The sequence below is a fragment of the Sturnira hondurensis genome, unplaced genomic scaffold (genome assembly GCF_014824575.4).
Source record: "Sturnira hondurensis isolate 20B ecotype Veracruz unplaced genomic scaffold, ASM1482457v3 Scaffold0009719, whole genome shotgun sequence".
Lineage (NCBI taxonomy): Eukaryota > Metazoa > Chordata > Mammalia > Chiroptera > Phyllostomidae > Sturnira > Sturnira hondurensis.
Window position 1 is genome coordinate 1477501 of NW_028082350.1, and position 26397 is coordinate 1503897.

Here is a 26397-nt window from a genome sequence, read left to right on the forward strand (position 1 = left end):
GGTAAATGTGGCCAATACTTGACATCTTTGGGATTCTATCCCCTTGGAACATACAATGCTCCAGGTTCCTTCCTCTCTAGCACTGTAGCATTCCGATGAAGTTTTTGAGCAACTGCCCCTTTGGTGTTTCTAGTAGAACCTACAATGGCATTAAAATGTTACAACCATGAACGAGCTGGGACAAATGCTTCTTAAAAGCCTGGGGTGCTTCCCATATGTTCTGCCTTCCATATGCCCATTTGTTGGGTGGAGAAGATCTGGTTATTTACTTGCTGCTATTTAAGAGGAAGAAAATATACTTCTCTAAGAGTTTAAGTGTGTAAGATTATTAACTACAGTGAGTATAATATATTCACTTATTAGGGAATACATATCAGAATTCTAAAGTGCTCAGGTTATTCAGTATGCGTAAGATTATTAACACGAGGCAGGAAAATACAGCATGAGGCTGATGATGCATGTTGAGTGCCTGGGAGTTCCTAAAGGAGAAGCCTTATTATATTTAATAATAAATTTAATAGCAGCAGCCAAATTTTTGTAAGATAAACAACACATTCACACACTGGTCAGAAATTATAGCATCAGTCCAACAAACTGTTTCCCCAAAGGTTTCCTCATATTTATAGTCAAAGTGCTATCTGGAACAACCTAGAAGTCACAGAAAAGAGCAGGGGTAGAAGCTGCTAGATATGATTTGTCATTTCCTACGTCCTATTACTTTCTTGATACATAGATAACCAGTGAGTTATTCTTTCTGTATAAGAATTTCTTCTTCTGGGTTCTGTTATTTATTTGAGGCAATTATTTTAAAACATGGAGGTAGAAAGGGAGCATTGATTGACTGATTCTTTCTTTTTTTAAAGATTTTTATTTATTTATCTTTAGAGGGGAAGGGAAGGAGAGAAGGAGAGAAATATCAATGTATGGTTGCCTCTCGTGAGTCCCCTGCTGGGACCTGGCCTGCAACCCAGGCATATGCCCTGGCTGGGAATCGAACTGCAATTGTGTGGTTCACAGGCCCACGCTCAATCCACTGAGCTACACCAGCCAGGGCCGTTCTTTCTTTCTTAATTAAACACCAATACATTCTGAGTATTTTACTGCCATTAAAATACATATAAAAGATACAATCCCTGCCCTCAGATATTTCAGTCTATTGGAAAGAAGGGAAAGTAAATATCCAACCAGTTATAACACAGAGTTAAGTATAAATACTGTGGAAGAACATAGGCATGTGGTGCTGTTTTTTGGTCAGGAGTTTGTGGAACAAGTTTAGAGGAGATGATGCTGGAGCTGAAACTTGAAGGATGGGAAGAATAGACTGGGCAAAGACTAGAGAGGATGGAAAGGGACACCAGGTAGAGGTAACAGAAGAACAAAATCACAGAGCAAGGCAGTCTAGTCCATTCAGGGAACTGAGGTGGTCCCAGACAGAGCCCTGGGAGGCACTGGGAATGGCAGAAAATGAGGTTTCAGAGGTGGGTAGGGCCCACCTAGGTTGTGAAGGAAGCACTGCTTTAGACAGGTGAGCAGAGAAAGCTGAGACATGAATGAAGGGAAAGGGTCAGCCATGCAAAACTCAGGGGGAAGAGCTTTCCCTGCAGAGAACTGTGCTTAGCATATGGATAAGTCTTTTCCAAGGAGCAGTTAAAAACCTGGACTCACTTATTCCTGGTTGCAAAGATGAGCAGAACTCTTTCAAATACAATTCCCCTGACTATTATCCAATCTGTTTTGTTGTCTCTGGAACCATGGCTCTCTCCCATCAATGAATTCATTCAGTCCCTGTAATCAACTCTGATTAGTGTTGTTTAACATCAATCTTTTCTACTTTTTTTCAAAGAAAGATACCAATCAGTTCTGCACACCCCTGGTTGTTAAAAGCAGCACCTCTCCTGCTGACTTACTGTTCTCTTAATCAAAAGGGCAGAGGAAGCAGTTGGGATTCACTTTTCTTTTTTTTTCTTTCAAAGTACACAAATGTCAACTTCCTCAAGGATGTTTGGCATAGCTGAGTTCAGTCATGTAATGTACAAAGTTAGCTTGATCAAAAGGTTGCAGGCTGCCCACTGCTAATGTGGAGGGAGAAAAGGAAACCAGAGGCTTCTCTGAAGTGTGAATGAGTGCACAGGCCAGTGTCACATGTGTATTTACACAAAGTACATGCTGGGATGACGAGAGGTTTTAGGAAATGTGAACTTCTACCACTACGTTTCTCTCTCTTTGCCTTTGAAATGGCAGCGGCACTTTTTCTCGTTTTTATTTTTATTGTTGTGCCCAGCAAGCATTTTCCATATAGTTTTACAGCAATCTGAAACCATAGCCATTTTTATGTATTTAAAAATAATTTTTACTACCAGTCCCCATACTTTAGTTGAAGAGTGTAATTCTCCCTGCCTCCATGGAGTTGCACCTAGAACAGCTCTCAGGTAGCTCATTCATTCATTCATTTATTCTCTTACTCTTTTTACAAATCAGAAAAAAACCCTAGTCAATGATTTCCCTGAAAGATGCTCTTAATAGTGGCAGAAAATATATATTCCAGAGTTTATCTTAGATTAAACTGGAACTCAACTTGGTTTCAGAAATAAGTAAAAGCCTGTAAATAATAGTCATGGACATGTCTGGACACACATTCCCATCAAGCACAAAAACCATCCTAGGTGGTTATGATCCCCAAACAAGGCTGGAGCAGGTGGTTAGTATCTGTAACCAGGGAGAGCTGGTACGGTTCACAAGAAACACTTTGTGCAACCTCCTCAGTGTTCTGGTGTGAAACTAAAGTGATAAGAAGGTCCAAGGTGACCAGCTCTGACTTCCAGCCAGAACTAGAACTCAAGCTCCAAATTCCTAATGCAGGTACTTTTATGTGATGACCATTTATTAGGTCGGGGTGCGGAGTGATAGAAAGGGGAACACAAAATCTTGAGATCACTGACATGGAAGGACAGAGAGATATGAGATGGCAGAAAAACCCCAAAAGCAAAAAACCAGAACACTGGGCTAGAGAAAAACTTTTCTTTTACTCACTGGAAATACCTCTGAATTACTGGGAAGAGCACAGGAGAAATGTATATGATCACTTTTACATAAAATACATGAATGCAATATTCTCCCTCTTTATGTGTTCTGAAAAAGTCTCTCTTAGAGCAGTTTCCCAGACTTCCCTGATCGTAACATTTGAGTAGGCTTCTTGTTTCAGATACAAATACTAAGTTTGCCACATGGAAATTTCTGATTCTCTAAGTCTGTGCTGGGGCCCAGAAATGTGCCTATTTTGCAGGTGACCCTCATGGAGTCTTAGGATCAGATGACACTGCCCTAGAGAAACTTGTTACAGCATCAGAATTTTTTTTCGTTTATAATGATATATTCCATTTCAACATTTCTATTGTGTCTTTTAAGCAGGTGCAGACTCTCATACCAAAACACTGACCTCATATGTTCCTTTAAAATAATTTTAGATATATTTACTGAATTTTAAAGCTTTTAGCAATGGCAAAAAATCAAATGGGGTTCTTACCTAGCTCCCCTCTCTCCCACAGAAGCATCAACTTATACTTTCCAAGTATCAATGCCTAATTTATTTTTTTAAAGCCTGTGCTTAGTCAACAAGGTTTCTTTTATTTTTTTTCACTTTTATTTTATGGTCTGCCAATCTAGTTGATCAAATTACAAATTTCTACCCTGGCCAAGGCAATCATCACAAAAATCAGCCTGCCTTTTGGTGTCCCAGAGATATTAACAATAATAGTAATAAGAAAGAACTCCGCACAAAAATACGTGGGGAGAGGAACCTCTGTATTTGAGCCCAGTCCCTCCTCGGCTCAGTGAAACATCTGTCATGGGCCTTTCTGACGCACAGAATTAAAACCTTTCACATCATCTCACCTCTTTCAGATAAGTCAGCCTATTTCCTTCCAAATTCTGCCCAAGACAAAACTCTTCACTCTTTCACCGACCTTTTGGAAAGGGACAACCAGGAAACACCGTCTAATATGACTTCACCTCCTCAGGTCTTTCAGCCACAGTTTTACTGAATGGATACCACACAAACCAACCAAATAGTGCTATAGAAAACACAAATAGTGCTATCACTTTTCTTTTCAATAATTCCACAATCTTGAGGGAAATTAAATTTTAAGGAAAAGAATGGCCCATGCCCTCTTACAAGCATGAGAGGGAGGGGTGATAACTGTCAGGAATGTCTGTTAATTGTGATTGTACTGTAGTTGTAGTAAGAATCACACAATTAGTTCCCACTATCAAATTAAACTGGTAAATGGGCAAAGATTGAAAACATAAGTTTGCTCTGCTTATTTTCTTCAGTGGGAAAAAGTAGGCAAAAGTAGATTTACAGTTGTGAGTACATGAAACAGTTTATTCTTGTATTATTATTTATTGTATTATTTATTATTAACCTATTTTTGCCCACCCCATACAAAATAATTACAAATTCAGTTTGCCATCACTAGAATGTTTTAATTGGTGGGAAAAGGGTCTTGTTCCTCACAAGGCATATTGAATGTTGAGATGATGAAGAGCAAGTTCAAAGATGTATATGGTTGTAGGGCTATAAGTGTTACAAAAATAAGCATCTAGTTTAGTAGACTGTTTTTTAGAAGATTAAAGCACGATGGTTTTTTCCTTCTGGGAGAGACTGTGTCTCTTCAGTGGAGGTGAGGCAGAGAGACAGTGAGCAGTGTGGCCTGCAGCAGAAGTACACTGGAGAGTCCAGGAGGATCAGACAGCACCAGAACAACACTAGGGATGGTGCCTGCAGAGAGGAGAGATGTGTGGACTCTTGAGACATTATAGAAGATTAGAGATGGTAGGTGACAGTGGATTTTTCTGTGCCCATCTCACTGGCCACAACATTTGCAGTCCACGTTTGCAAAGTCTCTTTAATTATGTCAGTGTCCAGGGCCAGCCTCCAGGTTAGACTGGAACAATAACTAACAAGCTGCCCCGAGCCTCCTTCTGGACTCAGATGACACAGCCACAGCAATCACAGAGCACCAGCAGCGGCAGCAGCAAGAGTATGGCTTTGACCTGTGGTTCTTGTCCATCAAAGAGGTGTGGCCTGTCTGCTTCCACTGACGGGCACATAAATACAGAGATCTGTCGGCAAGCATATATGTATATCTACAGCTTCCCCATACAGACCTACAGAGAATAACAGCTTCCAATGATGGAACACATTTACCCACTAATGGGGTGAGAGCCATTACTCACAAATGGGTGACACTAGCATCAATATGCAGATCTTAACTCCAGTTTGTGGGCAAAAAAACCTTATTCCATTGCAGGCTGATAGGTCTCCTATTCAGACAGTCCTTGTTTAATTTTCCAAACACCCTTCCTCTAAATAGTGCTACCCTACACGGTGCAGACAGGTTGACAAGCAGAGCCATCAATCTCTCATTCGCAATGCCAGCTGCTGGGAAAAGTTAGGCCTCGTACGTACCTGGGATTGACTGGCTAGGGGGAGGCAAGTGAGTTTGGCATTTAGGAGGTTTTTTCTACATTAAAGACTCAAAACTTGGAATGGAAACCTCAAGGAAGGTTGTTTCTTTTCTAAACTCATGAAACCAGGAGAGTCCAGAGATATGTATGGTGGTCTACTGGGAGGGGATATATATACATTATACCGAATCAAGAAGATAAAGTGAAAAGAACAGCATGGTCCCCACCTACAGGGTTCTCTGAGTAGGCAATAAAAGGCACCCATTCAAATAACCATCATATGAAATGGGACACTTGCCTTAAGATGTATATACACAATTCTTGGTCAACAGGAAACTGGATTTAGATGTGCTATATTAGCCAATTTGCTCCCCTCCGAGAAATGTCAGAATGGTCCAAGAAAAAAAAGGCCACTTGGACTCATGATACTAATGGGTGGACTAGGCACATGGCAAAGACGGGTTAATGAGCGCTGTTTCTCACAACCAAGTCCCAGAACACCTTTGTGACTTCTGAGACTGTCTCAGGGGTAAAGAAAGAGCTTGAGATGGTCCTGGAATTTCTGCCAGCATATAGTCCCCCTGGAGGTTGCCTGTTTGTGCTGATAGGTTGAACTGAGGGAGAAATGGAGAAAATGTAGGAGAAGGGTCCTAGTGCTATTTTAGGACACATATCACACAGTAAGAAAAAGAACTAAACCAAAGATAGAGCATGAAATATTTAGCTTTAAAATTTTAATGGTCATACTGATATGACATAATGAGAATGGCACTTTACCTCTGTGGTCTTCTTCCCCATCCCCATAACCCCAGGCTATGAGAAAAACACTGGACAAACCCAAATTGAGGGACATTCTACAAGATGCCTAATCAGTACTCCTCATTTTTTCAAGGTTGTGAAAAACAAGGAAAATCTGAGAAACTGATACAGGCCAGAGGAGCCTGAGGAGAGATGACAACTAAATATAATGTGCTCCTGGGTGCGGTCCTGGAATAGAAAAAGGGCACTGGGGGAAAACTAGTGAAATCTGAGTAAAGGGTGAAATCTGGCTAATATTAAAGTACTTGCCAATGTTGGTTTCTTAGTTATGACAGGTACAGCATAGTAATATAAGATGATATTAACAGGGGAATCTAGGTAAGGGTATATGAAAACTGTGCTACCTTTGCAGATCTTCTATAAATCTAAAACTATTCTAAAATAAAAAAATCAAGTAAAAACTAAGAACTAAAAAGTTAAGAACCCAGAATGGATCTTGAACCCCCTGATTTGACTGGCACTCTGTGACAAGTGAGGTTCCCCAAAGTTCCGCCTGTCGGGGAAAATCCAGAGGGGTCTGTGTGTCCCCTGCGCTGCCGCTCAAGCAGTCACACTTTGACAGCACATTATGCTGTTCAGGGATATCATGCAATAATGCCCTGACTGGTGGGAGGCTTGACTGGGCCTTGGCATGCACTTCCCAGCCTGTCCCTACCCTCCAAGCAGTAACAGACTACACTAAAGTCAAACCAAAAGGCAAAAAGGATTTGGGAGATATTTTCCAGTTTAAGTTATGGTTGGGTGGCACTAGGGTTAGGGTTCATCGGGGAAAAATGAAAAGTGCTGTTAATGCTTTTTTATCATCCTTTTTAAAATCTCCACAGTCGTGATTATATTTGAGTTTTGAGTGCTCTACATCTCAACAACTGCGATTGCCTTCCAGCTGGCACCAGACGGTTCTCAAACCCCTCAATCTACCCTGTGTACTATAGCCAGGTTAGCTCGTAAAATACTGCTTTTATTATTTTTTGCATCTCTAAAATGTTTCCACTGTTTAGCAAACCCTTACTGAGTTCCAGTTCTACAACAGCCATTGTCCTCATCACTCGCACAGAATAAATTCTGGATCCCACCTGACCTTTCTAAATTCATATCCTCACCTTCACGTGTGTCTCATCTCTAATTTCATTACTTCCCATACATACCAACTTCACTCCCACTGCCATGCCTCCTTTCAGGTTGAAATTTTTCTTCATTCTCCCTCCTTCCCTGGTTTCTGATACCAAGACAGCCATATTCCATGTGCCCTTCTTTCCAAAAGACCCTTTTCCTTCATCCTTCACCGCTCAACTTTTGCACCTATAGCTAAAGTTCTCCCTCTGTTATCAAGCCTTCCATGTACCTACCATTAGGGACATTCTGATGTGAATTCTTGCAGCAGTCACTGCCTTTCTTCACTGCTCATTTTGGTGTATAATCATAGAATAATAATTTCTACCTGAGTAGATTCAGTACTTAATACTACTCTCTGAAATAAAATTGTACAAACTAGAAGCTCCTTGCAAGTAGGTGTTGTGTCTGTTAATTAGTATGAACAGATACTAATTAAGATAAGCATCATACTTTGTTTCTAAGTTTAAATTGTATCTTTTCCTCTTTTTAAAATTATTTTTCCCTTTTTTGTAAGAGTCAAAAATAGTGACAATAAAGGGAACACAATAAATATATCAATATGTAATGGTCGGTGGTCTGCACTGGCTACAGCAATGCTACATTTTGCTGTTAGTTCCTCTTCCTTTTATGTGATATTTACTATTAGACACACTCTATATAATGCCAATATTGTGCAGTAAAACTTTACAGTAATTGAGCTTTGAATATTGTTAGCATCAGCCTAGGATTAGAACAGCTATAGGGGCAATGGAAGGAGCTAATATAAGGACCGTTGTGGGAGGCACTACAAATAATACAACACATAGTATGCCAAGGTTGTGGAATGCTGTTTCATGCAGATAAAATTTGATGTCAGCTTTCACTTACTTACTATTGATATAAGAATGTTTTTTCTCAAAACATAATAACTATAAAAAGGTATGTATAACCTACGAAGATCAAAATCAAGGTTAGAACCAAGAGCACTAGGTTAAAATGTGAATAGGTAATGAATCACTTGTAAGATTAAAGTTCACAGATTTTTAAAAAATACTTTATTTATTTTTAGAGAGAGGGGATGGGAAGGAGAAAGAGTGGGAGAGAAACATCAATGTGTGGTTGCCTCTCATGTGTCCCCCACTGGGGACCTGGCCCGCAACCCAGGCATGTGCCCTGACTGGGAATTGAACTGGTGACCCTTTGCTTCACAGGCCCATGCTCAATCCACTGAGCTACACCAGCCAGGGCTAAAGTTCACAGATTTTAAATAGGAAAAAGGCATTGACAGAGTCACAAAGATACAGCTGTACTGGTGGTGTCCAAGGTTTCACAAAGGAAAAGATGAAGCCGATAGGAGGATAAGCCTACTATATCAACTGGATATCAGTACTGAGAGTTTCAAATCAGGCAAGAAGACAAAAATAAGTAGGAGAGTTTGCACTGGAAGATGGAATAGTAACCAGGGATAGTGGATATAGTGGCCTGCATGGACAATGAAGTCACTGTTTAGAACATCAGGTAGCCAGTACTATGAAGTACATGAAGAAGCTGGGAACAGAAGCTCATTCATTCATTCATTCATTCAATCACCCTATATTTATTTATTGAGCTGGAAATATAATGGTGACTCTATTAAGAGTCACCATACTAGATATATCTATCTAGTAGATGTGAACTAGACTATGCTTAATAGAAATCATAGTTTAGGAAGGACTTAAATGATGACATGAGACCAACTAGAGTAAATAGGTAATGAGTGAGTAATTCTTCACTAATTCTTCATCAAGTACTTAAAACCAGTGTGAAGGATGAACTCAGTAAAAAGACCACCTTATCCAAAGCATGAATTCCTCATGTGTACTCTGTCTAGAAAGACATTTAGGTTAACATGTTGGTGAAACTTAAGCCCACAGCTGAGGCAAGCAAGTGTTCCTAGGTGAATGGGGTGTGTGTGTGTGTGTGTGTGTGTGTGTACATAACCTGCATCTGTGTAGGTCTTATCCTAACAGGTATTAACCATGACCCCACTGCCTAGTAATAAGTGAGGATGAGGAAGATAACAGTGGTGATTATAACAACACCTAATGTTTATTGTAGCTCACTTTATACCACGCCTTGGTTTCCTTGGTTTAAATATTTTACATTTATTAAATCATATGCTTCATACAGTAAATTTATGATGAAGGTATCATTCCCATTTGGGGCAGTGAAACCGAGGCAGTGAAAATTACACCTTCCCCGAGGTCACAGAGCTAGTACGTTGTAGGACCCAGGCAGTCTGCACACTCTGCTCTGCTGCCTAGATCCAGGAGAACAACAGGAGAATTGTACTACCTCCCATGGAGGCTTATCTATGTCTACCTAATACCTTCTTTTTCACAGCCCATGGATAGAAATGATTCGAGGCTACACTTACCAGAGCAGTAGCTTCTCTCAGACATGTGACAATGGCATATTATGTTGTTCAGGCATATAATAAAAGCATCATGGTAACGGATGGGAGAGATTCAGCCCTTTTAGATTTTGGATTTTAATTATACTATTTAGACAATAAAGAAATATTGTGACCAGGCAGTAGGGCAACAGACAGGCTAATATGAAAAGTAAAATTTTAGTCTCAGTCAGCTACTAAGTGTAGGTCTAGTTCTCTACCTCTCCATCTTCCATTTCTCTACAGGGTGAAATAAGTATTAACAAGGTAACTATAAAACATTTACCTTATGAGAAGTTTTATTACTACTGTGAATCTGCTGGGATTTCTTATTAAGACAGTATGTACACAGATGACCCCCAAGCCCAGGAAGGAGTGACCAAATAAAACATCAGCACCATAATGACTGAAGAGGTTTGGACTCCAGTGTCCAATTTTGTACTGTTTACTCTTGACAGAGTTGATTGCTAATGTGGCAGAATGAACAGGAACTTTTCATTAAAATCCAAGGAGAAAAGTATTTTAGCTTTGAGTCTCTCCTTGTTGGTCTCCTAGAGTAATTTCCAAAGCATCAACTAGTAAATACTATTTAAGAATTTGTAATTTTATATCAATTTATTTTCCTTAGAGTACAAACATTCAGGTCAATTATTATGGTTCATAGTTTTCAGCTTGACTGTATTGACTATATGTTACCTTTAAGCACCTAGGAAATGACCTTTGTGGGGCGGTGCACAACCTGTACCCTACCGGATGCTGAGGCGCCCAGTACTACTGCTCTCACAGGTGAGCTGGGTCCAGTCAAAGAGGGGAAAGAACTGGGCGAGGACTCGGGCTGTAAACTGTGCTGTACAGGTAAGCCTAAAAGTCCCTACTTTTCTAGCCTCAACATGTTAAAAGACCCTGACCTTAAACGGAGTAGAGAATTCTTCAGGTAGAAAAACTGGAACACCTATACCCTGAACTTGTCAGGAGCAGCTGGCCCCTTTTAGCATTGACTTTCAGTGAATAGTAAAATTGCTTTTATCCCTTAGCCTGCACCAGCTGCAAAGGTGACAGATACCTGCCATATTTTTGTATAGCTTATCACCTCAACCCCTGGAGTGATTGAGTATCTATAGACACAAAGATAGAAACATAAAGCACATATGTATAGGCAGGAGTCCCCTGGAGGTGGCGATTAGGACTAGGCAGTAATTTTAGCTTGAAGTTCCTATGACTTAAATAGCCACTTGAGCTCTGCTCTTGCAGTTTACGATGTCAATAGAACCCCTAAATGAAATTACAGCCTTCTGATACGCAGCAGGATATCCTTTCTTTGCCATGCAATGTACACGGCCGGGAGAAATTGCTCTGTATATGGAGTTTCACTAAAGCAGAATTTATCATAAGGCTGCTCTGCTAAAATATAATTATGCTGTTATTCACTGGATAACACATCTAATGACTCGGGGTGCACTTGATAGCCATGTTTCAGTGAACACAGACGCATGTCCTGATGTGAACTGGGCACTCCAGTGCTTGAAAGCCCTATCGATTTCAATTCTACCATAATTTACACCTGGCTTGTTTTGCCAATAGCTTAAACCCATGCTAACACTGGAATATACACATGCACGTATTAGAGAAATCAGAAAACTGTACAGCAAAAATGCACGTGGAAAATGTTCCAGGATTCTCCCTTCATAATAACCTCCTTTGGTGCTAATTAAATATTCTGTATGACCTTCTAGTTAGGCTTGGGCGTCTCCTCTGCAGTTAGCACTGCAGCATGGTTGACGGAGATAGTAACAATAGCCTCTTATGTTTTCACAAGCTTCCAGGGCAGCATCTGAGTGCCAGTCATCCTGGTCCACCTCCACCTAGCACAATTATGGGAACATAGTGGTTACTCACAAACAACCTCCTCCAAGGCTTCTCTTACTCTCTGGTTCCTAAATGTGGTACACCCTTTTGCTTTCCATCCACATAGTTTCCTTGAGAAAAGTCCACTCCATCATTTAACTACTACCATGATGCTGTTAATTCAGAAGACTGCCAAACATATCTTTATCCTTGACCTATCCTCAGTTTTTCTGACTAAATCCAGCAGTGTGCCAGATATCAGTCTGAATTTTCCCCCAACATCTCAAACTTAACACATTCAAAAGCAAACTTATCATCTCTCCACACCACCAGCCCCACCCTACAAACTTGCTCCTCCTCTTCATAGCTTTTCCTGCTAATGTGTAAGACAGAATTCTGGGAGCAATCTGAAATTCCCCTTCTCTCAATGCCCAGCCCAAAGGTCATTAAATTGTGTCCATTCTGCCTCTTATCTCTTGAACATGTGTCGTCCTCTCTATTCCCATAGTTATTGTCCTAGTTCATGGCTTCATTGTTTCCTGTCTGAACAATTTCGGTTGCCTCCTAATTCATTTTCCCGTCTCTATTCTCCCATATCTCCAATCTACCCCTCTACTTTTCCGCCAGGGTGATCTTCTATAACACAATTTGATAATTAACCTTCTCTACTTAAAATCTTTCAATGGGTCCCCAAATGCCACACGATGAAGGTAAAACTTCTTCGCATGAAAATCAAGGCTCGAAATAATTGTTCCCAGCCTACGTCTACAGCATCACTTCTTCCCACTCCTCTACTAAACTTCACTGGTACTGATCCCCAACTCTGCCAAGTTATTTCCTACTTGAGTGCCTTTACCTCTGCTGGTCCTCTTAGTGAACGCTCTCTGTCTGACTCTGGGAAAACCCTTCAAAGCCCAGAATGGATTTATTAGCTCTTTTGTAAAGCTTTCCCTGAGCTTCCACTCAAAGGTACACTCAGCTGAACACTCACTATTTTGTGCTTCCGAGGCTCCTTAAACATCCTTCTACTATGACACCTAGCACAGGGCATTAGCAGACTTGTTTCTCCTGTAGTGAGCAGTTAGAGCCATGTCTGATTCACCATTGTATTGGCAACAACAAAGCCCAAACCTTCACAACAGTGTATCAGGGCCTATGTGCTCAGGCTCCCACCGCCTCACACACATCACCTCCTACCATTCTCCTGCTTGCCCACTTTCATTCAAACTTGCCAAACACATTTTTGTCCAGGGCCTTTGCAGTTGGTGGCTCCACTGCCAACAATGCTCTGGCCTAGACATCCACAAAACTCGCTTCTTTGCCTTTCTCAAACGCTGTCCCTTCAATGAGGCATTCCCTCTCCATCTAATTTAAATTTGCAGCTTTGCCACCAGCACACTTAAACACATCTCCCAATCTTTCTTCTTCCTTTTCCACTTTTCTCCATAACACTTATAACTGTCTTACATGCTATATATTTCACACACGTACTTGTTTTTCATCTTTCTCCCAGGCCTACAAAGTAAGCATTACGAGATTAGAGCCTACTTTGTTTTATTTACTGTAGTATCCCAGACCTTGGAAAAGTGTTGGGTGCGTATGTACTTGTCAATAAGTATTTGTTAATAAATTAATCAGTCTTTTCCTTCTAGAATTATACCTGATGCAGAGTATGGGCTCAAAAATAATTTTTGAATTAATAAATAAAACAGTGAATTAATGAATTAATGTTAAATCCATGTTTAACAAATATAAAGAAGAAACGGTCTTTGTAGCCCGATCCTCATAACAATGCTGGAAAATAAGTTGAATACGTACTATTATCCTCATTAGATAAATGAAGTAGATGAGTCCCAAAAAGGTTAGGAGCTTAAATTAAAGCTACATGGGTAGCTTAATGTTTGCTACTCTTTTAAATTCACTTTTAAAAGGAAGAAACAATTCTTTACACTAGGTTCGTGATGTACCTCTCACATTTATTATTTACTATTTTGATTCCTCTTGGCTAGGAAGGTAATTAACAGGAGGTGCAAGGTGGTAATACTTTTTGTTATAATTCGTGCCTTTCCTTATTAGGTCCTTTTCATAAAACAGATCCTTTTCTTCCATTTTCAAAAGTGGATTAGGCACTCATACAATTTTATCCCTCACCACGGATTGTACATGACTACCCAAGAGGACATCACGCTACAAATCCTGCCAGAATGAACTAGAAGGTGAGTGTGGCATACATAGCTTGCGAATGAACCGGTTGTTTGGTGCCAAGTTGGTGCTGATGGAGGGGTCCTCTATGTGTTAACACCCAAAGGAGAACAAATTCAACCACAAAACATTGCAGATTTTGGCATGTCTAAAGAGAGTTAACTTTCCATTGTTCAAGGGTTAATTATCCATTATGTGAATCACTTTTCTTTCTCCCTCTGGCTGCTTACCTCTAGGAATTCAGTTTACTAGAGGATAAAGCAGGGAAGATAAAGAGATGAAAATGAAACCAGTATGTTTCCTTTATATATATTAGAAGCTCTACAAATAGTTCAGTGTAGGAGACAGAATCAGATGTAGTTTGGGGTTTGCCAAGTTGATTAAACATTGGTAACATGTAATTAAAGCCTATTTTACACAATATTTTGTTTTCTTTTAAATATTATTTGTTGCAGTCAGTTTGTAGGACATGAAGTTACTCCCTGGATGAGCTTCAGGTCAGCAGTGTACCGCTGAGGGTGCTGAAATGGGCCCCTTCCCACGGATGTTGCCAGAGCACTGAAGGTGCCTTAGTGTGCTATAGCTTAACGACTAAAGCAGCACCAAGCTACCCATTTCTCTACACAGCCATGAGAAACAATTGCACTTGGCTCTTACTTGCCTAAAACAAGGCATTTAATTAGTGCTTAAGACAGTGGAAATGATTTGTCTGCCTGTCCTCTTGTCCCTCTCTTTAATTTACTGTCTGTCTGCCCCACCCCTGCCTTATCTTGTTCATGGGGCATTTATAGCCAATTGTCATGCCTTCCCACAGCAGACAGCCTGAGCTTCTTAGATGCTGAGTTGGAGGAAAGAAAGAACCCGTGATTGACTATAACCCAAGTACTGCCAAGATGGAGAGACCTTGGTTAATGTGGTACATTATAGGCGAGTTTAATATCTTCCAACTGCACAAGCAGACCAAGCTGGATATTTGGTCACCCTCACAAGTCCTGGGATATAAAATCATCTGGATGTTGTGGGGATTAGAGAAGGTATCTTTGCAAATGACAGGGAATGGTGCCAGCTAGCTGGAAGATCTCATATGTGAGTTTAAGGGGTTCAGAAACACAAGAATTTAGTGATTTTTTTTTCTGGACATATTTCTTCCATTATGACAATAAAGATGCATTCACTGATCTTCCATTCAGATTGAGGCAATTTGACATTATTTGGGAGGGAGAAAAATACAATGTAGTACCTACCCTCTAATCACTCACAGTTTTCAGAGATTTAAAAAAAAAACCCACTTCAAAGCAGTACATGATAAGTGACAAACGAAAGCTACAGATTTTAAACATGTTGTCATTGGAGAAGGAGAAGTTCACTTGGAGTTTGGGTTATTACAGAAAGCTTCAGTGAAAAAAGTGTGACTTGACAAATATATGACTTGACTGGGTATCTAGAAAGGTATCTAGAAAATTATAGTTGCTTATGTTGATATGTAAATATAGCATCGAAGTATTTAAAGCACAACTAATAGCTGAGAAACTAGAATAAACTGGGTCATTTGTACATAAATTCATTCTTACAAAATCATGAATTCATTAAAGATAGTCTCAATTTTAAGATAACATAGCAATTTAATTACTTTCTATTTAATTTTAAACTACTTTATACATATGGCAATTAATATTTTGAAGTTGTGTGTAATGGAATTTAGGTTTATAATCTAACACACATATTTGATGAAGGATAATTACCAATCTTATCAGCTAACCAAATCTTACCTTTTGTAAGTACTGTTGGTTCAAAATTAGTTGAGTAACATTTGTTGTAAGTGTGATAATTTCAACTACACTTCACTTATGGACAATTTGAAAATTATTTGATTGAATTAAAAGAAAGTAAGCTTATATTATTTTAACAGTTGGATATAGGTATGTGATAATGAGTGTAAATATGCTTTTAAAAGGTAACAAAGATACACAACCATATGATTCTAATAATCAACCACTTCTTAACTTTTTAAAACATGTATCTTTTTAAAGAAATCATGTAAATATCAAAAAGCATTTCTACACAAAAAAGAAAGAACAGTTTCTTACTTGGCCAACAAAATTCTGTTATTTAGCAATGTCATTAGTGTCTAAGTGTAATGACCTAATTAAATGAATATAACACAGAGGGAGTTCTTACTGCTGATGTCCATGCAAGAAAGCACATGTTTTACAACATGCATCTTCTGAAGTGGGGTGAACACTAGAAAACTAAATTCTTGACAGTATCCTATAAAAGTTTAAATATAGGTATTGAAAAAAATCAGGTAATATTAACATAACCATTTTAAGCAGAAAGAAACATCGTTATCCTGTCTTTCTATCAGAAGTGTACTGATCAAATGCTGACTTTCTTCTCCAACTTAACCACGTAATTCTTCCAGGCCCATGTGGGACTCTGGACCTTGGCAACAAGAAGGAAAATCTCTTTGGCAGGTTATATTTGTTAAATGTCATCTCTTAGATATTTGTGTTTACCTATTCTCTGCGTAACAACGCTGACAGATTTTTTTTATACAGACATAGAAGATTTCAATAAAAAAAGTCTTCAAAGTGTCAGAAATCCAGCTTACCCTCTGTGTTGTCCCAACAGATATACCTGCCACCGACTAACAGGAATCGCTTCTGGGAGTGTGTGCAGCCTGAGTACTAACTGAGGGAGGCCCAGCCTCCTAAGTATGTATTGGTTGTAACGGGCTAAAAGCCAGTTATATTTTTATACCATATTTAAAATTAAAAAAAATTTAATCTTCACCCGAGGACATAATTTTACTGATTTTTACTTAGAGAGAGAGAGTGGGAAGGGGGGTGGGGGAGAGAGAGAAACATCAATTCGAGAGAAAAGCACTGATCGGTTGCCTCCTATATGCTCCCTTACCGGGGATCTAACCTGCAACCTAAGTATATGTCCTGACAGAGAATTGAACCCACAGACTTTTTGGTGTGTGGGACAATGCTCCAACTAATTGAGATACCAGGACAGGCATATTTAGAAAAACTTTAATACCATTTTCCCATTTAATTTCTTTCTTTAGAAAACAAGTACCTTATGGAAAATCCCCAAGAAACATTACATTTACAAATAACATGGTCATAACTAACATGGCTTAACTAAAATAGACAGATTATATACGTTAAATTCATAACATACTGGTCCTAATTAAACTCTGAGACTGCTTCCTGTCACAGTGACAGCTGAGGAATCTGATGTGCCTCCCAAACTATAGGAATTGTGATAGGAAGCTGCTCTAGAGGTAACGGACAGACCCTGATGAGGCTGCAGCAGAGGCCAGTCTCTGTAGGAAACTTGGTTACGTCTGAGCACGCATGAGTTACATGGCTAAGAATCTAAACTGTCCCAAGTAGCAAACAAAATTCCAAAGTTAAGTACCAATGTAATACGTTGGATGACTCCACTGGCTTAGACAAGAATATACACAACAGACACACTCAATACACATCTGGTTAAATGTAAAATCAACTATTGCTAAAGCATTTTCAACTTTCAGGAGGAATCTACTGGCAATGTGTTAATAGCAAGAAACACCAAAACAATAAAATAGCATCTCTTTCCAAATATTTAAGAACATCGAATAAGTGCCCCTTAGGCAGGATTGTGGTTCTTGGAAGTTTCAGCCTATGAGAACCATATTGGGGACATCAAAGGCCCGTCCCTCTCTCCAAAGAGCAATTCACTTCAGATGCTGCCACACAGCCAAAGGCTTTTATGGCCACCATGTTTTTTTGTTTGTTTGCTTGTTCGTTTTTTCCACTCAATATTTCGGAACATGCCAGATTCTTAAAATTGAAAAGAAGACAAGAAAACACAATAAAACCAAATACTGTTGAAGGAACAACTACGTAGAGAGACGATGGTAAAGGAGAAATATATATTCCACCTGAAATTCTACTTCCAGGGAGAGTGTCAGTTATTAATGAGAACATAGAAGGCACATATTGACTCCAAAAGGTGGTCTGTTGGCTCCTCTGTTAGTCTCGTATCAGACAGGATGCAATTACCCCTTTTCTACCCCTTCAATAACTTTCCACAGTACACTTCATCAGAATCTCTTATATCGAGGACAATACTATATTTGGGTTTAACACTGTGAGGACAGTCATCTAGTTTTCCTATGTCAGGAAAATCCTTTCCTTAAGTCAAATAAGGATTCTCATTGCACTGTTCTGTTTGATTCCATGAACACAGAGGAATAAAGAAGAGGGAGTAACAAGTAAGATTCTCCAATGGTCAGGCAGAGGGAAGTTCCCTAACATTTAAAAGCAACTAGTTTTTAGCAAAGAGATCTTTAGAAGAACAACATTAACAATATCCTTTTGCTATGCATACACCTTTCTTTCTTGCTTAGCTGGGTACCCAAATATCCTGAGCATAATGTCAATGTTCAGAATAGAGATGCACAAAAAGTTGGTAGACAGAAACTTCAAACGTTCGATGAATCTCACTTTCACTTCCCCCTTCTACCACCATAAATATTGCCTCCCTCCCCACTCATTCACTTATCTCCCTCCTCCTACCAGCATGTGTGCTGGGCATGTCAAAGCTGGCATCCATTGCTGGCAACAGAAAACCTATGCCTGCAGGCTCCTCCTGAGCACAGACTCAAAACTCTGCTATTGTCCATAGAGTGTCCTCAGCTGTGCACGCTAACGTCTTCGCCATCGCGTTGGATTGTTTGATAGCTATTTTAAACAGTGTATTTTTTTTTTCTTTTTGAAAATACCCGTTATTTCCTGACTGCCCCAGAAACACCAAGAATAGAATCCTTGACACATCAAATTCTGGAACCTCACCACTCACCAAGACTGTGGTTCCTGATCCAAGGAGTGTCGACTGAGAATCAGCACAGTCTCTTGAGAGTGTCCAGGCCTGGCTGCTAAGCTCCCTGCTCTGATTAGTTTGTGGAGTTCACAGTGTTCCAGAATGCTGAAGCACAGAAATTAGGGAGGGGAGGTGGAAGGAAAATCACTGGAGCCTCTTACGATCTAACTTCCACTAACTAAAAGGAAATGTCTTATAAATAAACAACAGCAACAGAAACAAAAAAAAAAAAACCCATCCCGTCCTGCCAGAGGAATGTACATTATTGTCTCCCGACGGAAAACTTGACACCACACCAGAATGCAGCTATGTCTCCTGAAGCCACCTCCCTCAAAACAGAAAGAAAACAGAGAATCAAGAAGAAAAGGGGAACAAAAAAAGAGTTTTTCATCCTCTTGAATTCTGTTGGGAAGTTCATGTGTGTTCCCAGTAGACGAGCTAAACTAAGCAGTTTCAGCAGTGTCACTGTTCCAAAATTTCTTGCGGAGGCTGCTTATTAGCAAAATTTCATTTCTGCCCAGATCATTGCTGTGCCATCCGGACATTTTCAGAAGGGAAGAGTTCAGGGAAGGTGGGGGGAGGGTCTGACTGTGGAGGAGAGGAAGAAGAGAGGACAAAGGAACACTCCTGGTGACCCGGAATGCCCTAGCCACAGCCATGAGAAAGCCAGCCCCACCCTCCACCCAACTACTGCTTGTTGAGGACTTGGTGATGCGGTGTGTTCAGTCTACTTACTCTTTCTGCTCGGGAGGCTGAGGTTCCTACATTTCCAGCTCATGCTGGACTGTACCGTAAGCAACAAGTGAAATGAGTTCAGTGATCTCATTCTAGTCCTTCGACTCCTGTCCACATCGCTAAGCGACTGCACAGCTTGGCACAGGCCAGGATGAGTCAGCAGTCTCTGGTCATGAGAGGCCAGGCCTGGAATGGCAGGGGGGGTTAGGTCAGGAGCAAAATGAAGCAGAGAGGCAGTCTAGATGGCAGGGCTCAGTTCTGCAATACACGGAGATACTGCTGGTTAAAATGAAAGCGCCTCATCAGCTCTGGGGTGAGGATTGTAGGATTACAGAAAAAAGGAGCAGCAAGGGAAAAATGTAAAACAGCTGCCTACCAAATACAGCAAGAACAAATTAGAGTACCACAGTTAGAAAAAGAGGGCACTGGTAGAGCCCTGGAGGAGAAAAGATGCTCATTAAGATTTCTGGAATACCTTTTCTTCCATGTGCTCCTAAACTTGATTTGAGAAATCAAGTGGTTGCCTATATACTATTCTGGTATTTTGGTATTGCTTTCCTCACTTGGTAAGTAGCAAAACAAACAAACAAAAGCAAAGCACTGCAGTTAAATAGCAAAAGAAGCCTCATACTGCATAAAATGATATGAGCTTATCTCAAAAAGGTGCATTTAGGTCAACAGTGTCCTCATATAGCCTGCAAAACACTGGTCACAAACATTTAAAGAGAAGCACTCCTCAACTCGGGTGGAGGTAGAAAAGAGCTGAGAGAAAAGAAAGGCGTAAGTTCAATGACAAAACACTACAACAATATGCCTTGTCCATATTTCGATTCAATGGGGTCAGCATGGACCTCCATCAGGAAGTGACACATCCCACCACTAGGAGTTTCCAACACTTCTCCAGAGCAGTAGGACAGTAATAAAGCAAGAGGAGAGGGAAAATAAAATAGTTGGAGGGAAACACCAGGTTCAACGTAAGAAATAAATTAGTAGCAGACATTTTGCTCTGGGGCAGGCAAATTGATTTACAAGCCAACTGATAAAGTCTTAGTATCTGAAACAAACTTAGAGGAACCATATATAGATAAGGAAACAGAAGTGGAGACTTACAATTAGCAGCAGGTAGTAGCAATGGATGGCCCCAAATAAGAAAGACCTTAAGTCAGATGGTTTGCAGCAGGAATAGCACGCAAAGAGAGTAAGATCAACATTGTCAGGAAACATTAGTAAAAGATTTCTTTGAGGAGGAAAAGTAAGGACCCACCATAAATTCCTAATCTCCATTTTTTAGAAATGCACAAATATATAAGATGTGTAAGAAAACGCAGAGTAAATTTTATTTAGCTTTACTCCAGAGAGCATTGAATTATCTGAATACATCTCTAATGAATGCTTAATTTTGGGCTGGTGAACATTCTAGTCTCAGTTTCCTTCTCTTGAAATGGAACATCATCACACTCACTGAATTATTAGAAGGACCGAATCAATGTTTGAGCAATGTTCAGTTCTTATCACAGCAGCATCTGTCACACGGTGAAGACTCAGTAATTTGTTATTATTTTGATTTGACTATCATACCCTTATAAATGCCCAGTGAAAGAGTCATTTTCAGTGTTGTTCCACCTGACTGAGTGGAGCCAATATGAGGACTCTAGTAAAATCAATTGAGTAACAGTCCTCAGAGAATTCTGCTTTAAAAAGCTTATTTCTGTGAGGGTATGCAAAAGATACTTGAACACAGCGTATGTTGAAAATCTATTATGTTAAAACCTTGATTTGGGGTATCTATGTTACCAAAGCAGTTTGGAGCTTAACAATATCCTGTAACTAGAGGCCTAAAAAAGAAGAGGGATGTTTAGAAGCTTCTCCAAAAGCAACAGGATAAAAGTGTTGTTGGCCTTGACCACATGATGAAGGCTTTTCACCAAAGGGGAAAACTTGGTCCAGTTGATCATCCCAGCCTAATTGATTAATTGTGGGTCTGACCATCTGGCTGATGAATGCTGACACCCAACAGTGATTGCTGTGTAACACAAATCCGGATGTGCTCTCCCTGATGCCTCCCACAATGATGGCAACTCTGAACTTCAGGCTGGTTTATTCAGGCCTCTTGGCTCAGTCTCTTCATGGAACAGCGGTTGTGGCAGGGAATATTCTACTAGACCTGGTCAAGCATTATCTTCTCTTATTTCAGTTACCCTCCTCCTCTCCAGCCCCACGCCTACCCTCTCCTGAGCTCTCTTTTACATATAATCACTTTTCATGCAAAACATTCCATCTGTAGTTTTCATCATATTGTCTGATGCTCTCATTTCCAGTTGCTCTATTCAGAAAAATATTTGACTGGTCTAAAAGACCTGTATTGCTATTTCATGAGGACTCCTATCAAGACATTTTTATTATATCTCCTTTGCTACTGGTTTACTTCAAATTACTCTGTACATTCAAATAAATTTTTTTTTTACTTAACTCATGAGCCTTATTAAAAGGCTTATACACATATGGCCTGAGGTTAACTGAACACAAGGGTTAATAGAAGATAATTCTTACATCTTATACCTATATCTGATCCTCACTTGTTAGTCTCCCACAGAGAGGATTCCCCCCTAAGAACTCTGGAGCACATTTCACTACCGGGGAAAGCCAAGGTCACGTAAGTACCCATGTAAATCACAGGGCTCAATAGCACTGAACACCCACAAACCAATCTACGCTTGGAGCTAACCTGTATGTGGGATAATTCTCTAAGCAAATCAAATCTCAGTGCATAAATATAAACCCTGAGGAATAAGAATCAAAATATTTTATTGCTTTTTCTGGGAAGGTATTGGGGAGGGAACAAAAAAAAAGTCTTGTACAAGCTTGGCCAATGGGTCACAACAAAGGAGGATCATCTATTTCTCCTCTTCTTTTCACAGACTGATTAGCATCTCCAAATCCATCATTTTTTGCCCTCCATTCTATGCTGAGTTCTTCTATGTTCCAGGCTGAGTTAGTGTTAATTTTCAGTGGAGGATGGCAGTAGCATGCTGAACTACAGAGTTCCAGACTGGGAGTTGGGAAATGATTTTGGCCTGACTGTCAGTAAACAACTATGTGTCTAGGGCAAGTCAAGTCCCTTAACTCCCCATGTCTCAGTCTTTTCATTGAAAAATGATAGGGTAGGACTGCATGAACTCCACAGTCTCTGCCAGCACTAAGATTCTATGGTTCTATAGCTCATTTCCTTTCTCCCTCTGGCATCAACTGCTCAACAACTCTGCTCATAGTCATTTCTCTGCTCTCAGTTCCTGATGGAAAAATATCTCCTTCATTTGCTACCCGGTGTTTGGTATCTGTAACCTCTCTTTCTTTTTTTGATGCTAGATATTTTGAGTCATAAACATGAACATATCCAGATAGATGCTTTAAATTTGAAGGCGTTTAAGGAGAATAGCTTTCCCATGTAGAACATTTAGTGCAGCTCGGCATGAAGGAAGCCAGTCATCCAAAAGTGGAGCAAAGGGGCCAATTCACAATTGAGAGGAAGCCTTTCATAATAAGAGTCTCAGACTCTTCAATTTAGATAAAGCTAAATGCTACCAAATTCCTGCTACTTTCCTAATCAATCCCAGACACCATCACAGACACTCAGGACTACAAATTTGAGGGCCAGCATTGGCAGTGATGCAGTTCTTATTTCACCTCCACCATGTAATGCCAAGTAGGATTTAGGATGGCATAGTAATAAGAGCCAAGAGGACAATCTGTCATTTATTTTCCTCCAAACTTTTCGAAATTTCCCATTTGAGCTCTGTTTCTCAGTTTTAATTTGGTAACTGCCATTTTTCAGCATTTCTTTTTACAGGTTACTAATAATTTCTGATACAGGATCTCATATTTCATTTTGTGCTGCTAGAACTGCTGTTAATATTTCATCTGCCTTCAATTCAGCTCTGAATAAAGGCTGCTGGGTTTTTGATACACTGTTAACACTTTGGTTCTGGGGATTTGATCACCAATGTCCACGCAGTTTGTCCGTATCTTGTTAGGTAAAAATAATAGATCGCCTGTCAGAAATATCTCAGGGTGTGCCATACATCCTAGAAATACTTCCGAGTTTCTTGTCCTTGGATTTTTAATGAAAACAACAAAACAATTATTCTGCGTGTGCTTTCCCAGGCTGCTTGCTATTTGCCTTGGTGGGAACATTCTGGAAGCAAAGTGCGGTGGTTAAAAACCAGGGCTCACAGGCAGATCCAGGTTCAAACTCTAGCTCTGGAACATGCTACGCGTATCATGTTGGGCCAGTTCTTTAGCCTTTTGGGCCTCCATTTTTCAATTTGTAAAAGAGAAATAACAAGAGCATTATTGCAAGAGCATCCCCCTCTATTGCTATAAAAATTCAGTAAACCAATGTAAAGTGTTGAGGACCTTCTGAGTTCTCAGTATCAGGGGTATCATTATTACCCTACCATTAATAATCTACAAATTTGCATTAAAGTGTTATTTTACAACATCCTTTCAAGAACAAAAAATTACTTTTGAATTCAGACTTTTGTTGTCTGCTTTATTACAGTTTACACTTTAAAAAATTCTTGGTGAAGTAAAATATTTAAAAACTGGTCTTTAAAGTCATATATATATATATAGTACAAATAGTATATATCATCATATAATTGCTTTACTTTTCCACCTAGCAACCAATTCTCACAAGTTTTTATTCATCTAACAATTAGGCCTAGATAAGGCACATGGTACCACTGCTAATCCATTCCATAAAGAGATGGCTTATCATATTTACTTTCCCCTACTCCCAAAGAATATAGATTATTTTAATATTCTTTGGCTATGTGATCAGTCAGGAGAAAGAAACCACATAGCAATTTGAACAGGAAAAGTTTAATATAAAGAATTATTAACTATAATATGGGATTGGAGTAATGAGGGAGTAGCCAGTAAGAAGTAAAGAGAATCCAAAATTACATAAGAATAAGCAAATATAAGGAGAATAACTATTTCTAGGATTGAGATAGAGTGTTTAAAGAAGAGTCTATCCACTCCTGGACTGGGATCCAGATGCTGTTCCACAGCCATTAAATGAACGAATGGCAGAGAAATTGTTATGGAGCTGACGGCAGAACTTGCTGGAAATCTGTACTCTAGGGTGTTAGGAAAGCTCTTCACAGTAAGGTGTCCTATCTGAGACATGCTACTACTATCTGACCCAGCCAATGTGTGTACGTGTGTGTGTATGTGTGGTAGGTGCTGGGGGAAGCTGCTGGCCTCCAGGCGCTGGAGGAACTCTCTGTGCTTTATCTGCTGGGCAGCAGAGCAGCTGTGTGTACGCAGGAGCCAGAGCCCTGAGAAACCATGCACACGGCAGGGGCCTGACTGAGGAGTGCATGGGAATCAGGGAGGAAAAACCTCTTCCTCCTGTCATGTCTCTCTGAACGCTCTATGGCCAAGGCACAATCATAACAACTCGGAAAGGAAAAGTATTTAAAGAATCCAGATACACTTCTGCAGAGTAGGCAAGGAAGGGTAAATCTGGGTCTGGGCAGCGATACATTGATTACTGGCATAGTTATTTGTTCACATACTTCATGAAGTAACTCATTTTGGAGATTACAACCCAGTGCTCTCAATTTACTACACTACTGTTCAGCTTTGCTAATAAATTGGCTCTCTGCATAGATAAATAAATACTGACAAAATTAAGGAAAATAAGATTCTATTCAATAAAAGTAGCAATACTAGCATTTGTAAAACAATATTTTCCCCAAATACTGCCCGCGTGTTTAAGTTGTTTATAATTGAAAGATTAAGAAAAATGATGTACAGAAATACTAAATTATTGACCTAAATGTATGCGTCAGTGATTTCAGTCCAGTTTCAGCTAATTGGATAATCAGGAGAGTCACTGCAAACAACCCTCAGCTTCAGGAGTGGGAAAAATGGCCTCAATTATTGTTTTCCTTTCTCTCTCCTTTTCTTTTTATTGACTGTAGAACCTGTACTTGGTGTTCCATGACTATTAACTATAGGTTGCCATTTTTTAGTAAAATGTAGCATATATTTTGCAGGGAGTTGTTCCTGTGATTCCTGTCCTATATTGTTCTACCCTCAGTATTAAACAGAGAAGGACCAGTAAATGCCCAATTTGGTGCATGCCTCAGGGTATACAGTGATCACCCTTAACACTGGTTTGACAGATAGGTGGAGAAATATGTGCCAAAATACCTCCTCAATTTTTGCCTAATTCCTTAATTCCTTTGAGGGCTGAACCTTTTATCCTCTAATTAGAGGCAGAATTTTAAAGCACAAACACTTGACATTAGAAAAGGCCGTGGTGGTGAGGAGCTAAAAGCAAAGAAAGCACATGGGGTGACAAGATGATCGTGGGGAAAGGAGGCTCCCACCAGGCCAAGACCACAGAGCACCCACTCTCACTCATGTTCCACACTGCCCTATGCCCAGCTGTGCCCCAACCACCCGCTCTCGCTCTCATGGGAGGGACCTACTTGTTTCCTCACAGTTGTGTTTTCTGAAAACCGGTGGTATTGTTGAGCAAAGCAAGCCTCACTGGATTGTCTCACACTCACATTGTAGGCATTGCTGTCAGCTGCTGGCAGTTCTCTTTAGGATTTTTGTTGGTTTGTTTGTGTTGTGTTGGAGGACTGAGGATAAACCTCACGACCCTACATACATTTGATCCCTGCCTCCCAGCAAACAGACGCACACTCCTCTCCCCTGTAATTCCTGGTTCTGAAAGGAGACGATGACAAAGGAGAGTCATAAGTCCATACGTATCAGGCAGGCAAGCCCATTTTATTTCAGTTTGCCCTTCTGCTCAGCTGGCTTTTCTGCGCTGACCCAGCACACTTACCCTGTCAGCTGCTCTTACCAGCAACATGCCTTTTTAATCAGCCTTCCTGGGGTCTGCATTT

General features: G+C 40.0%; 1 protein-coding gene across 9 annotated transcripts in view; it reads right to left on the minus strand.

Annotated features, from left to right (window-relative positions):
* ZBTB20 (zinc finger and BTB domain containing 20) overlaps positions 1 to 26397 on the minus strand; it is an 826710-nt gene that overhangs the window by 271463 nt on the left and 528850 nt on the right. Inside the window, exon 1 of one of the 9 annotated variants that reach the window (XM_037057424.1) lies at positions 19469 to 23811. The exons of the other annotated variants lie outside the window; for them this stretch is intronic. The gene's annotated coding sequence lies outside the window, so the exon portion shown is untranslated. Of the gene's footprint in view, positions 1 to 19468; positions 23812 to 26397 lie in introns of those variants that run through there. 9 annotated transcript variants of the gene reach the window in all.